At 44.2% G+C, this 10000-nt stretch overlaps 1 pseudogene; it reads left to right on the top strand.

Annotated features, from left to right (window-relative positions):
- Window positions 1-10000, top strand: part of LOC123743349 (protein kinase C beta type-like) — a 139974-nt pseudogene that overhangs the window by 88498 nt on the left and 41476 nt on the right.

The raw sequence follows: 10000 nt of genomic DNA, 5'->3' as shown, positions 1-10000 counted from the left end.
GGACCAGACGGTCACGTGGCGATGAAAGCCTTGTTTCTATTGGACCAGACCTTGTTTATCGTCATAACTTCCTCCCTCTCTTCTATTCAGCCAATGACTGATCTGACAGCTCTTATTAATGGGCCATTACATAGCGAGCACCTATTCAGCCATGTTGCATCATTGGATTCCACAAGGAAAAGAGGGAGAAAGAAAGGAAGGATGGATGATGGAAGGATGGTGAAGGTGTTTGATCAGGAAGGAAGGATGGTAAAGGTTTTGATCAGGGAAAGAAGGAAGGATGGATGGTGAAGGTGTTTGAACAGGGAAGGAAGGATGGTGAAGGTGTTTGAACAGGGAAGGAAGATTGGAAGGATGGTGAAGGTGTTTAAACAAGGAAGGATGGAAGGATGGTGAAGGTGTTTGAACAGGGAAGGAAGGATGGTGAAGGTGTTTAAACAAGGAAGGAAGGATGGTGAAGGTGTTTCAATAGGGAAGGAAGGATGGTAAAGATGTGTTGAACAGGAAGGAAGGAAGGAAGGAAGGATGGAAGGATGGTAAAGATGTGTTGAACAGGAAGGAAGGAAGGAAGGAAGGAAGGATGGTAAAGATGTGTTGAACAGGAAGGAAGGAAGGAAGGAAGGATGGTAAAGATGTGTTGAACAGGGAAGGAAGGATGGTAAAGATGTGTTGAACAGGAAGGAAGGAAAAAAAGGAAGGAAGGATGGTAAAGATGTGTTGAACAAGGAAGGAAGGATGGTAAAGATGTGTTGAACAGGAAGGAAGGAAGGAAGGATGGTAAAGATGTGTTGAACAGGAAGGAAGGAAGGAAGGATGGTAAAGATGTGTTGAACAGGAAGGAAGGATGGTGAAGATGTGTTGAACAGGAAGGAAGGAAGGAAGGATGGTAAAGATGTGTTGAACAGGAAGGAAGGAAGGAAGGATGGTAAAGATGTGTTGAACAGGGAAGGAAGGATGGTGAAGATGTGTTGAACAGGAAGGAAGGAAGGAAGGAAGGAAGGATGGTAAAGATGTGTTGAACAGGAAGGAAGGAAGGAAGGAAGGAAGGAAGGAAGGAAGGAAGGAAGGAAGGAAGGAAGGAAGGAAGGAAGGAAGGAAGGATGGTAAAGATGTGTTGAACAGGAAGGAAGGAAGGAAGGAAGGATGGTAAAGATGTGTTGAACAGGAAGGAAGGAAGGAAGGAAGGATGGTAAAGATGTGTTGAACAGGGAAGGATGGAAGGATGGTAAAGGTGTTTGAACAGGAAGGAAGGAAGGATGGAAGGATGGTGAAGGTGTTTGAACAGGGAAGGATGGAAGGATGGTGAAGATGTGTTGAACAGGGAAGGAAGGAAGGATGGTAAAGATGTGTTGAACAGGAAGGAAGGAAGGAAGGAAGGAAGGATGGTAAAGATATGTTGAACAGGGCCCTAAACTGAGAGTGCTGCTATAGGATCAGATCATCAGACTGTGTAGTGTGTCTCCATCTAGTGGCGGAAATATAACACTGCAGGTCAGACTCATTTTATTGGTCACATACACCTGTTTAGCAGATGTTATTGCAGGTGTAGCTAAATGCTTGTGTTTCTAGTCCGACACTGCAGTAATATCTAACAAGTAATATCTAGCAGTTTCTATAACATATACCCAATAAACACACATCTAAAGTAAAGGAATGGAATTAAGAATATATAAATATGTGGACCGAGCAACGTCAGAGCGGCTAAGATACAGTAGAATAGTATAGAATACAGTATATACATATGAGATGAGTAATACATAGACTAAGATACAGTAGAATAGTATAGAATACAGTATATACATATGAGATGAGTAATACATAGACTAAGATACAGTAGAATAGTATAGAATACAGTATATACATATGAGATGAGTAATACATAGACTAAGATACAGTAGAATAGTATAGAATACAGTATATACATATGAGATGAGGTAATACATAGACTAAGATACAGTAGAATAGTATAGAATACAGTATATACATATGAGATGAGTAATACATAGACTAAGATACAGTAGAATAGTATAGAATACAGTATATACATATGAGATGAGTAATACATAGACTAAGATACAGTAGAATAGTATAGAATATAGTATATACATATGAGATGAGTAATACATAGACAGATACAGTAGAATAGTATAGAATACAGTATATACAAATGAGATGAGTAATACATAGACTAAGATACAGTAGAATAGTATAGAATACAGTATATACATATGAGATGAGTAATACATAGACAGATACAGTAGAATAGGATAGAATACAGTATATACATATGAGATGAGTAATACATAGACTAAGATACAGTAGAATAGCATAGAATACAGTATATACATATGAGATGAGTAATACATAGACTAAGATACAGTAGAATAGTATAGAATACAGTATATACATATGAGATAAGTAATACATAGACTAAGATTTATTTATTTATTTTATTCCACCTTTATTTAACCAGGTAGGCAAGTTGAGAACAAGTTCTCATTTACAACTGCGACCTGGCCAAGATAAAGCAAAGCAGTTCGACAACATACAACAACACAGAGTTACACATGGAGTAAAACAAACATACAGTCAATAATACAGTGAAAATAAGTCTATATACAATGTGAGCAAATGAGGTGAGATAAGGGAGGTAAAGGCAAAAAAGGCCATGGTGGCAAAGTAAATACAATATAGCAAGTAAAACACTGGAATGGTAGATTTGTAGTAGAAGAAAGTGCAAAGTAGAAATATAAATAATAAGGTGCAAAGGAGCAAAATAAATAAATAAATACAGATATATACAGGAAGTACCAGATAAATGTGGAGCTATATACAGGAAGTACCAGATCAATGTGGAGCTATATACAGGAAGTACCAGATAAATGTGGAGCTATATACAGGAAGTACCAGATCAATGTGGAGCTATATACAGGAAGTACCAGATAAATGTGGAGCTATATACAGGAAGTACCAGATCAATGTGGAGCTATATACGGGAAGTACCAGATCAATGTGGAGCTATATACAGGAAGTACCAGATCAATGTGGAGCTATATACAGGAAGTACCAGATCAATGTGGAGCTATATACAGGAAGTACCAGATCAATGTGGAGCTATATACAGGAAGTACCAGATCAATGTGGAGCTATATACAGGAAGGTACCAGATCAATGTGGAGCTATATACAGGAAGTACCAAATCAATGTGGATCTATATACAGGAAGTACCAGATCAATGTGGAGCTATATACAGGAAGTACCAGATCAATGTGGATCTATATACAGGGAGAGTACCAGATCAATGTGGAGCTATATACAGGAAGTACCAGATCAATGTGGAGCTATATACAGGAAGTACCCAAAATCAATGGGATCTATAAAGGAAGTACCAGATCAATGTGGAGCTATATACAGGATACCAGATCAATGTGGAGCTATATACAGGAAGTACCAGATCAATGTGGAGCTATATACAGGAAGTACTAAATCAATGAGGAGCTATATACAGGAAGTACCAGTACCAGATCAATGTGGAGCTATATACAGGAAGTACCAGATCAATGTGGATCTATATACAGGAAGTACCAGATCAATGTGGAGCTATATACAGGAAGTACCAGATCAATGAGGAGCTATATACAGGGAGTACCAGATCAATGAGGAGCTATATACAGGAAATACCAGTACCAGATCAATGTGAAGCTATATACAGGAAGTACCAGATCAATGTGGATCTATATACAGGAAGTACTAGTACCAGATCAATGTGGATCTATATACAGGAAGTACCAGATCAATGTGGAACTATATACAGGGGGGGAGACCGGCCTGGATATAGAAGCTATTTTTTAGTCTCTCTGTCCCAGCCTCTCCGCCTTTAAGATGGTAGCAGGGGTGAACTGGCTGTAGGTGTCCTGGAGGGCAGGTAGTTTGCCCCCAGTGAATGCGCTGGGCTGACCACTCCACCCTCTGGAGAGCCCTGCGGTTTTGGGACAGTGCAGTTGCCGTACCAGGCGGTGATACAGCCCGTACAGAATGCTCTCGATGGTGCACCTATCTAATATTACACCTGTCCAATATTTAGGGACGAGGACGTATACCAGTATCGCAATACTTGCTATATCGCGGAAAAAAACACGAAGCGAATTTAACTTCTTTAAAGGAAACAAACATTATTTGTTGAGTTTTTGAAAGAAAAGCATTTCACTGTACTTGTGCATTTGACATTAAAACTCGAATCTAGAAATGATTGTGTTCTGTCTAAAGGGGGCAGTGTTGTACCATCATCAGCTTGTTCTAACATAGTAGAACATGTACAGATGCAGGAGCTTTATTTGAGCCAGTTTGCAGCAACAGGAAATGGGAATTATTACGTGGATTTGAATTTGAATTTACATTTTTTTGTAAGGGGTTGATACAGGGAAAATCAAGTCTGAAATTCCTCACTTTAGAAGCCTTTTTTAATAAAACCACAAATGCTACTTACTACACGTTTAAAATGTCCTCCAGATCTCCTGCAAACAGGGCGATCAAATTAGGATCCTACATCTGTAGTAATGCTGCCTGTTAGAATGTCTGGTAGTATATCATCTCTTTCTGTTGGATAAAGAACCGAGGTCGTATTCACTTGACACCAAAACTGAAGAACACCGGACCCCAAACTGGGATGGATTACCTGCACTTTTCCAATAACGGGAAAGGGAAAGGGGGGATACCTAGTCAGTTGTCATGGAGATAATAATGGGAAAGGGGGGATACCTAGTCAGTTGTCATGGAGATAATAATGGGAAAGGGGGATACCTAGTCAGTTGTCTTGGAGATAATAATGGGAAAGGGGGATACCTAGTCAGTTGTCATGGAGATAATAATGGTGAAAGGGGGATACCTAGTCAGTTGTCATGGAGATAATAATGGGAAAGGGGGGATACCTAGTCAGTTGTCATGGAGATAATAATGGGAAAGGGGGATACCTAGTCAGTTGTCATGGAGATAATACTGGGAAAGGGGGGATACCTAGTCAGTTGTCATGGAGATAATAATGGGAAAGGGGGGGATACCTAGTCAGTTGTCATGGAGATAATAATGGGAAAGGGGGGGACCTACCTAGTCAGTTGTCATGGAGATAATAATGGGAAAGGGGGATACCTAGTCAGTTGTCATGGGAGATAATAATGGGAAAGGGGGATACCTAGTCAGTTGTCATGGAGATAATAATGGTGAAAGGGGGGATACCTAGTCAGTTGTCGCGGAGATAATAAGAAAGGGGGGGATACCTAGTCAGTTGTCATGGAGATAATAATGGTGAAAGGGGGGATACCTAGTCAGTTGTCATGGAGATAATAATGGGAAAGGGGGATACCTAGTCAGTTGTCATGGAGATAATAATGGGAAAGGGGGATAACTGGTCAGTTGTCATGGAGATAATACTGGGAAAGGGGGATACCTAGTCAGTTGTCATGGAGATAATAATGGTGAAAGGAGGATACCTAGTCTGTTGTCATGGAGATAATAATGGGAAAGGGGGGATACCTAGTCAGTTGTCATGGAGATAATAATGGGAAAGGGGGGATACCTAGTCAGTTGTCATGGAGATAATAATGGGAAAGTGGGGATACCTAGTCAGTTGTCATGGAGATAATAATGGGAAAGGGGGGATACCTAGTCAGTTGTCATGGAGATAATAATGGTGAAAGGAGGATACCTAGTCTGTTGTCATGGAGATAATAATGGGAAAGGGGGGATACCTAGTCAGTTGTCATGGAGATAATAATGGTGAAAGGAGGATACCTAGTCTGTTGTCATGGAGATAATAATGGGAAAGGGGGGATACCTAGTCAGTTGTACAACTGAATGCCTTCAACTGAAATGTGTCTTCCGCATTTAACCCCCAACCCCTCTGAATCAGAGAGATTTGGGGGGCTGCCTTAATCGACATCCACGTCTTCGGGCGCCCGGGGAACAGTGGGTTAACTGCCTTGTTCAGGGCCCGGGGAACAGTGGGTTATCTGCCTTGTTCAGGGCCCGGGGAACAGTGGGTTATCTGCCTTGTTCAGGGCCCGGGGAACAGTGGGTTAACTGCCTTGTTCAGGGCCCGGGGAACAGTGGGTTAACTGCCTTGTTCAGGGCCCGGGGAACAGTGGGTCACCTTGTTCAGGGGGCAGAACGACAGATTTGTACCTTGTCAGCTCGGGGATTCGAACTTGCAACCTTTCGGTTACTAACCCAACGCTCTAACCACTAGGCTACCCTGCAACATAAATCCTTTTTGTTGCAAAAAAACCCCATTTAGCTACGGTGTGCACTAATGAATAGATCCCCAGCTGCTTGTTAGGGAATAAGGTGCCGTCTGGGACTCAGTTTGATGTGGATGTTGATTTGCTCATAGATGGTCAGTTGTAGTTACAAAGAAACATTGGTTCCCATAATGCAATGGTGTGTGTGTCGTCCATTTAATGTTTCATCCTTAGCCTGTTCTGCTGTACTGACACACACACGTTTATTTTAGTCATTTAGCAGACACTCTTATCCAGAGCGACTTACAGTAGTGAATGCATACATTTTTATTACATTTGTACATACTGGCCCCCTGTGGGAATCGAACCCACAACCCTGGCGTTGCAAGCGCCATGCTCTACCAACTGAGTTACAGTGGGACTGTGGGGACACACACACACACACACACACACACACACTGACACATACACACACCCACTGACACACACACACACACACTGACACATGATCAACATTCATTATTAACATAGAGTTGCTAGTCCTACCCTAATGCTAACATAAGTGCTTTCTCTCCCTCTGTGTGTGTGTGTGTGTGTGTGTGTGTGTGTGTGTGTGTGTGTGTGTGTGTGTGTGTGTGTGTGTCTCTGTGCCAAGTGTTTTCACAGACATGTTCAGTCTATTCCTTGTCTACGTCTGTCATCCCAACATGTGTCAAGCTGACCACCATTGTCCCTCTGTAGCCAAGAGCTCCAAGGTAACCTGTGATTACAGCCCCATATCCACCGTCCCGTAGCATCTCACATCTGTCACTATGAAGTGTTTTGAAAAGGCTAGTTATGACACACATCACCACCAAAATTATCCCAGAAACCCTAGACCCCACTCCAATTCGCATACCGCCCCCCTAACAGATCCACAGATGATGCAGCCTCTATTGCCACTCCACACTGCCCTTTCCCACCTGGACAAAAGGAACACCTATGTGAGAATGTTGTTCATTGATTACAGCTCAGTGTTCAACAACATAGTTCCCTCAAAGCTCATCACTAAGCTAAGGATCCTGGGACTAAACACCCTCTGCAACTGGATCCTGGACTTCCTGACGGGCCGCCCCCAGGTGGTGAGGGTAGGTAACAACACATCCTCCATGCTGATCCTCAACACGGGGGCCCCTCAGGGGTGCGTGCTCAGTCCCCTCCTGTACTCCCTGTTCACTCACGACTCCACGGCCAGGCAAGACTCCAACACCATCATTAAGTTTGCTGACGACACAACAGTGGTAGGCCTGATCACCGACAACGACGAGACAGCCTATAGGGAGGAGGTCAGAGACCTGGCTGTGTGGTACCAGGACAACAACCTCTCCCTCAACGTGATCGAGACCAAGGAACTGATCGCGAACTAGAGGAGAACGAGGCGAGAGCCCTCCTCCATCCACATCGACTGGGCTGTAGTGGAGCGGGTCGAGAGCTGTAGTGGAGCGGGTCGAAGGGCTGTAGTGGAGCGGGTCGAGGGCTGTAGGAGTGGGCGAGAGCTGTAGTGGAGCGGGTCGAGGGCTGTAGTGGAGCGGGTCGGGGGCTGTAGTGGAGCGGGTGAGGGCTGAGTGGGGGCTGTAGTGGAGCGGGGGGCTGTAATGGAGCGAGTCGAGAGCTGTAGTTTAGCGGGTCGAGAGCTGTAGTGGAGCGGGTCGGGGGGCTGTAGTGGAGCGGGTCGAGGGGCTGTAGTGGAGCGGGTCGAGGGCTGTAATGGAGCGAGTCGAGAGCTGTAGTTTAGCGGGTCGAGAGCTGTAGTGGAGCGGGTCGAGGGCTGTAGTGGAGCGGGTCGAGGGGCTGTAGTGGAGCGGGTCGAAGGGCTGTAGTGGAGCGGGTCGAGGGCTGTAGTGGAGCGGGTCGAGATCTTCAAGTTTCATAACACTAAGGACTTAACATTTTTTCTTTTATTTTTAATTTAACCTTTATTTAAACTAGGTAAGTCAGTTAAAGAACAAATTTTACTTACAATGACGGACTACTAAAAAGGCAAAAGAGGCCTAGTTAAATAAGGGCCGCACAAACCCAGACAGTCGTGAAGAGGGAACGGCAGCGAGGCTGAACAAATTTGGCATCGGCCCTGAGTTCCTCGAAAAGTTCTACAGCTACACCACTGAGCTACTCTCAGACCAACAGGCTCCAAGACAGCTTCTACCCCCAAGCTATAAGACTGAAGCCAGACTGCTAAATAGCCAGACTGCTAAATAGCCAGACTGCTAAATAATCAATTAATGGTCAAATTAAACCAAGCACATTTTATTTTGTCACATGCTGGTCTGGTGAACCCTGACCTCTTTACATCAGGTTCTGGTGAACCCTGACCTCCTTACATCAGGTTCTGGTGAACCCTGACCTCTTTACATCAGGTTCTGGTGCCGCCTCCTTACATCAGGTTCTGGTGAACCCTGACCTCCTTACATCAGGTTCTGGTGAACCCTGACCTCCTTACATCAGGTTCTGGTGAACCCTGACCTCCTTACATCAGGTTCTGGTGAACCTGACCTTTTACATCAGGTTCTGGTGAACCCTGACCTCTTTACATCAGGTTCTGGTGAACCCTGACCTCTTTACATCAGGTTCTGGTGAACTTTGACCTCTTAAAGGTTCTGGTGCCTGACCTCTTTACATCAGGTTCTGGTGAACCCTGACCTCCTCACGTCAGGTTCTGGTGAACCCTCCTGGGTGTGCAGGGTTTTGCTCCTAACACACCTGATTCAGCTAATCTCTCTTGTCCAGGAGGCTCCTAACCTATTGTCTCTCTCCTCTCTCTCCCTCCTCCCTATCCTCCCTCTCTCCCTCCCTCTCTCTCCTCCCTCTCTCCCTCCTCCCTCTTGCTCCTCCCCTCTCCCCCTCCTTCCTCTCCCCCCTCCGTATCCTCTCTCTCTCCCTCCTTCCCTCCTCTCTCTCCTCCCCCTCTCCCTCCTCCCTCTCCTCCCTCTCTCTCTCCTCCCTCTCCTCCCTCTCCCCCTCCCTATCCTCTCTCTCTCCCTCCTCTCCCTCCTCTCTCTCTCCCTCCTCTCCCTCCTCACTCTCCTCTCTCTCCTCCCTCTCCCCCTCCGTATCTTCTCTCTCCCTCCTCCTTTCCTCCCTCTCTCCCTTCTCCTCCTCCTCCTCCCCTCTCCTCCCCTCTCCAGTCCATGAAGCCTGTAACCTGGTCCCTATGGACCCAAACGGCCTGTCTGACCCCTACGTGAAGCTCAAACTCATCCCCGACCCCAAGAGTGACACCAAGCAGAAGACCAAGACCATCAAGGGCAACCTCAACCCCACCTGGAACGAAACCTTCAAATTGTATGTTCAGTTGACGCTACACTTTACACTATCTTTGTTAAAGAGGCATCTAAACTTTACACTATCTTTGTTAAAGAGGCATCTAAACTTTACACTATCTGTGTTAAAGAGGCTTCTAGACTTTACACTATCTTTGTTAAAGAGGTTTCTAGACTTTACACTATCTTTGTTAAAGAGGTTTCTGAACTTTACACTATCTTTGTTAAAGAGGCTTCTGAACTTTATACTATCTTTGTTAAAGAGGCATCTAAACTTTACACTATCTTTGTTTAAAAAGGTTTCTGAACTTTATACTATCTTTGTTAAAGACGCTTCTGAACTTTACACTATCTTTGTTAAAGAGGTTTCTGAACTTTACACTATCTTTGTTAAAGAGGCTTCTAGACTTTACACTATCTTTGTTAAAGAGGCATCTAAACTTTACACTATCTTTGTTAAAGAATGAC

The sequence above is a fragment of the Salmo salar genome, chromosome ssa06 (assembly GCF_905237065.1).
Source record: "Salmo salar chromosome ssa06, Ssal_v3.1, whole genome shotgun sequence".
NCBI lineage: Eukaryota > Metazoa > Chordata > Actinopteri > Salmoniformes > Salmonidae > Salmo > Salmo salar.
The sequence above is the reverse complement of the archived record's forward strand: the minus strand, read 5'-3'. Positions and strand labels throughout refer to the sequence as shown.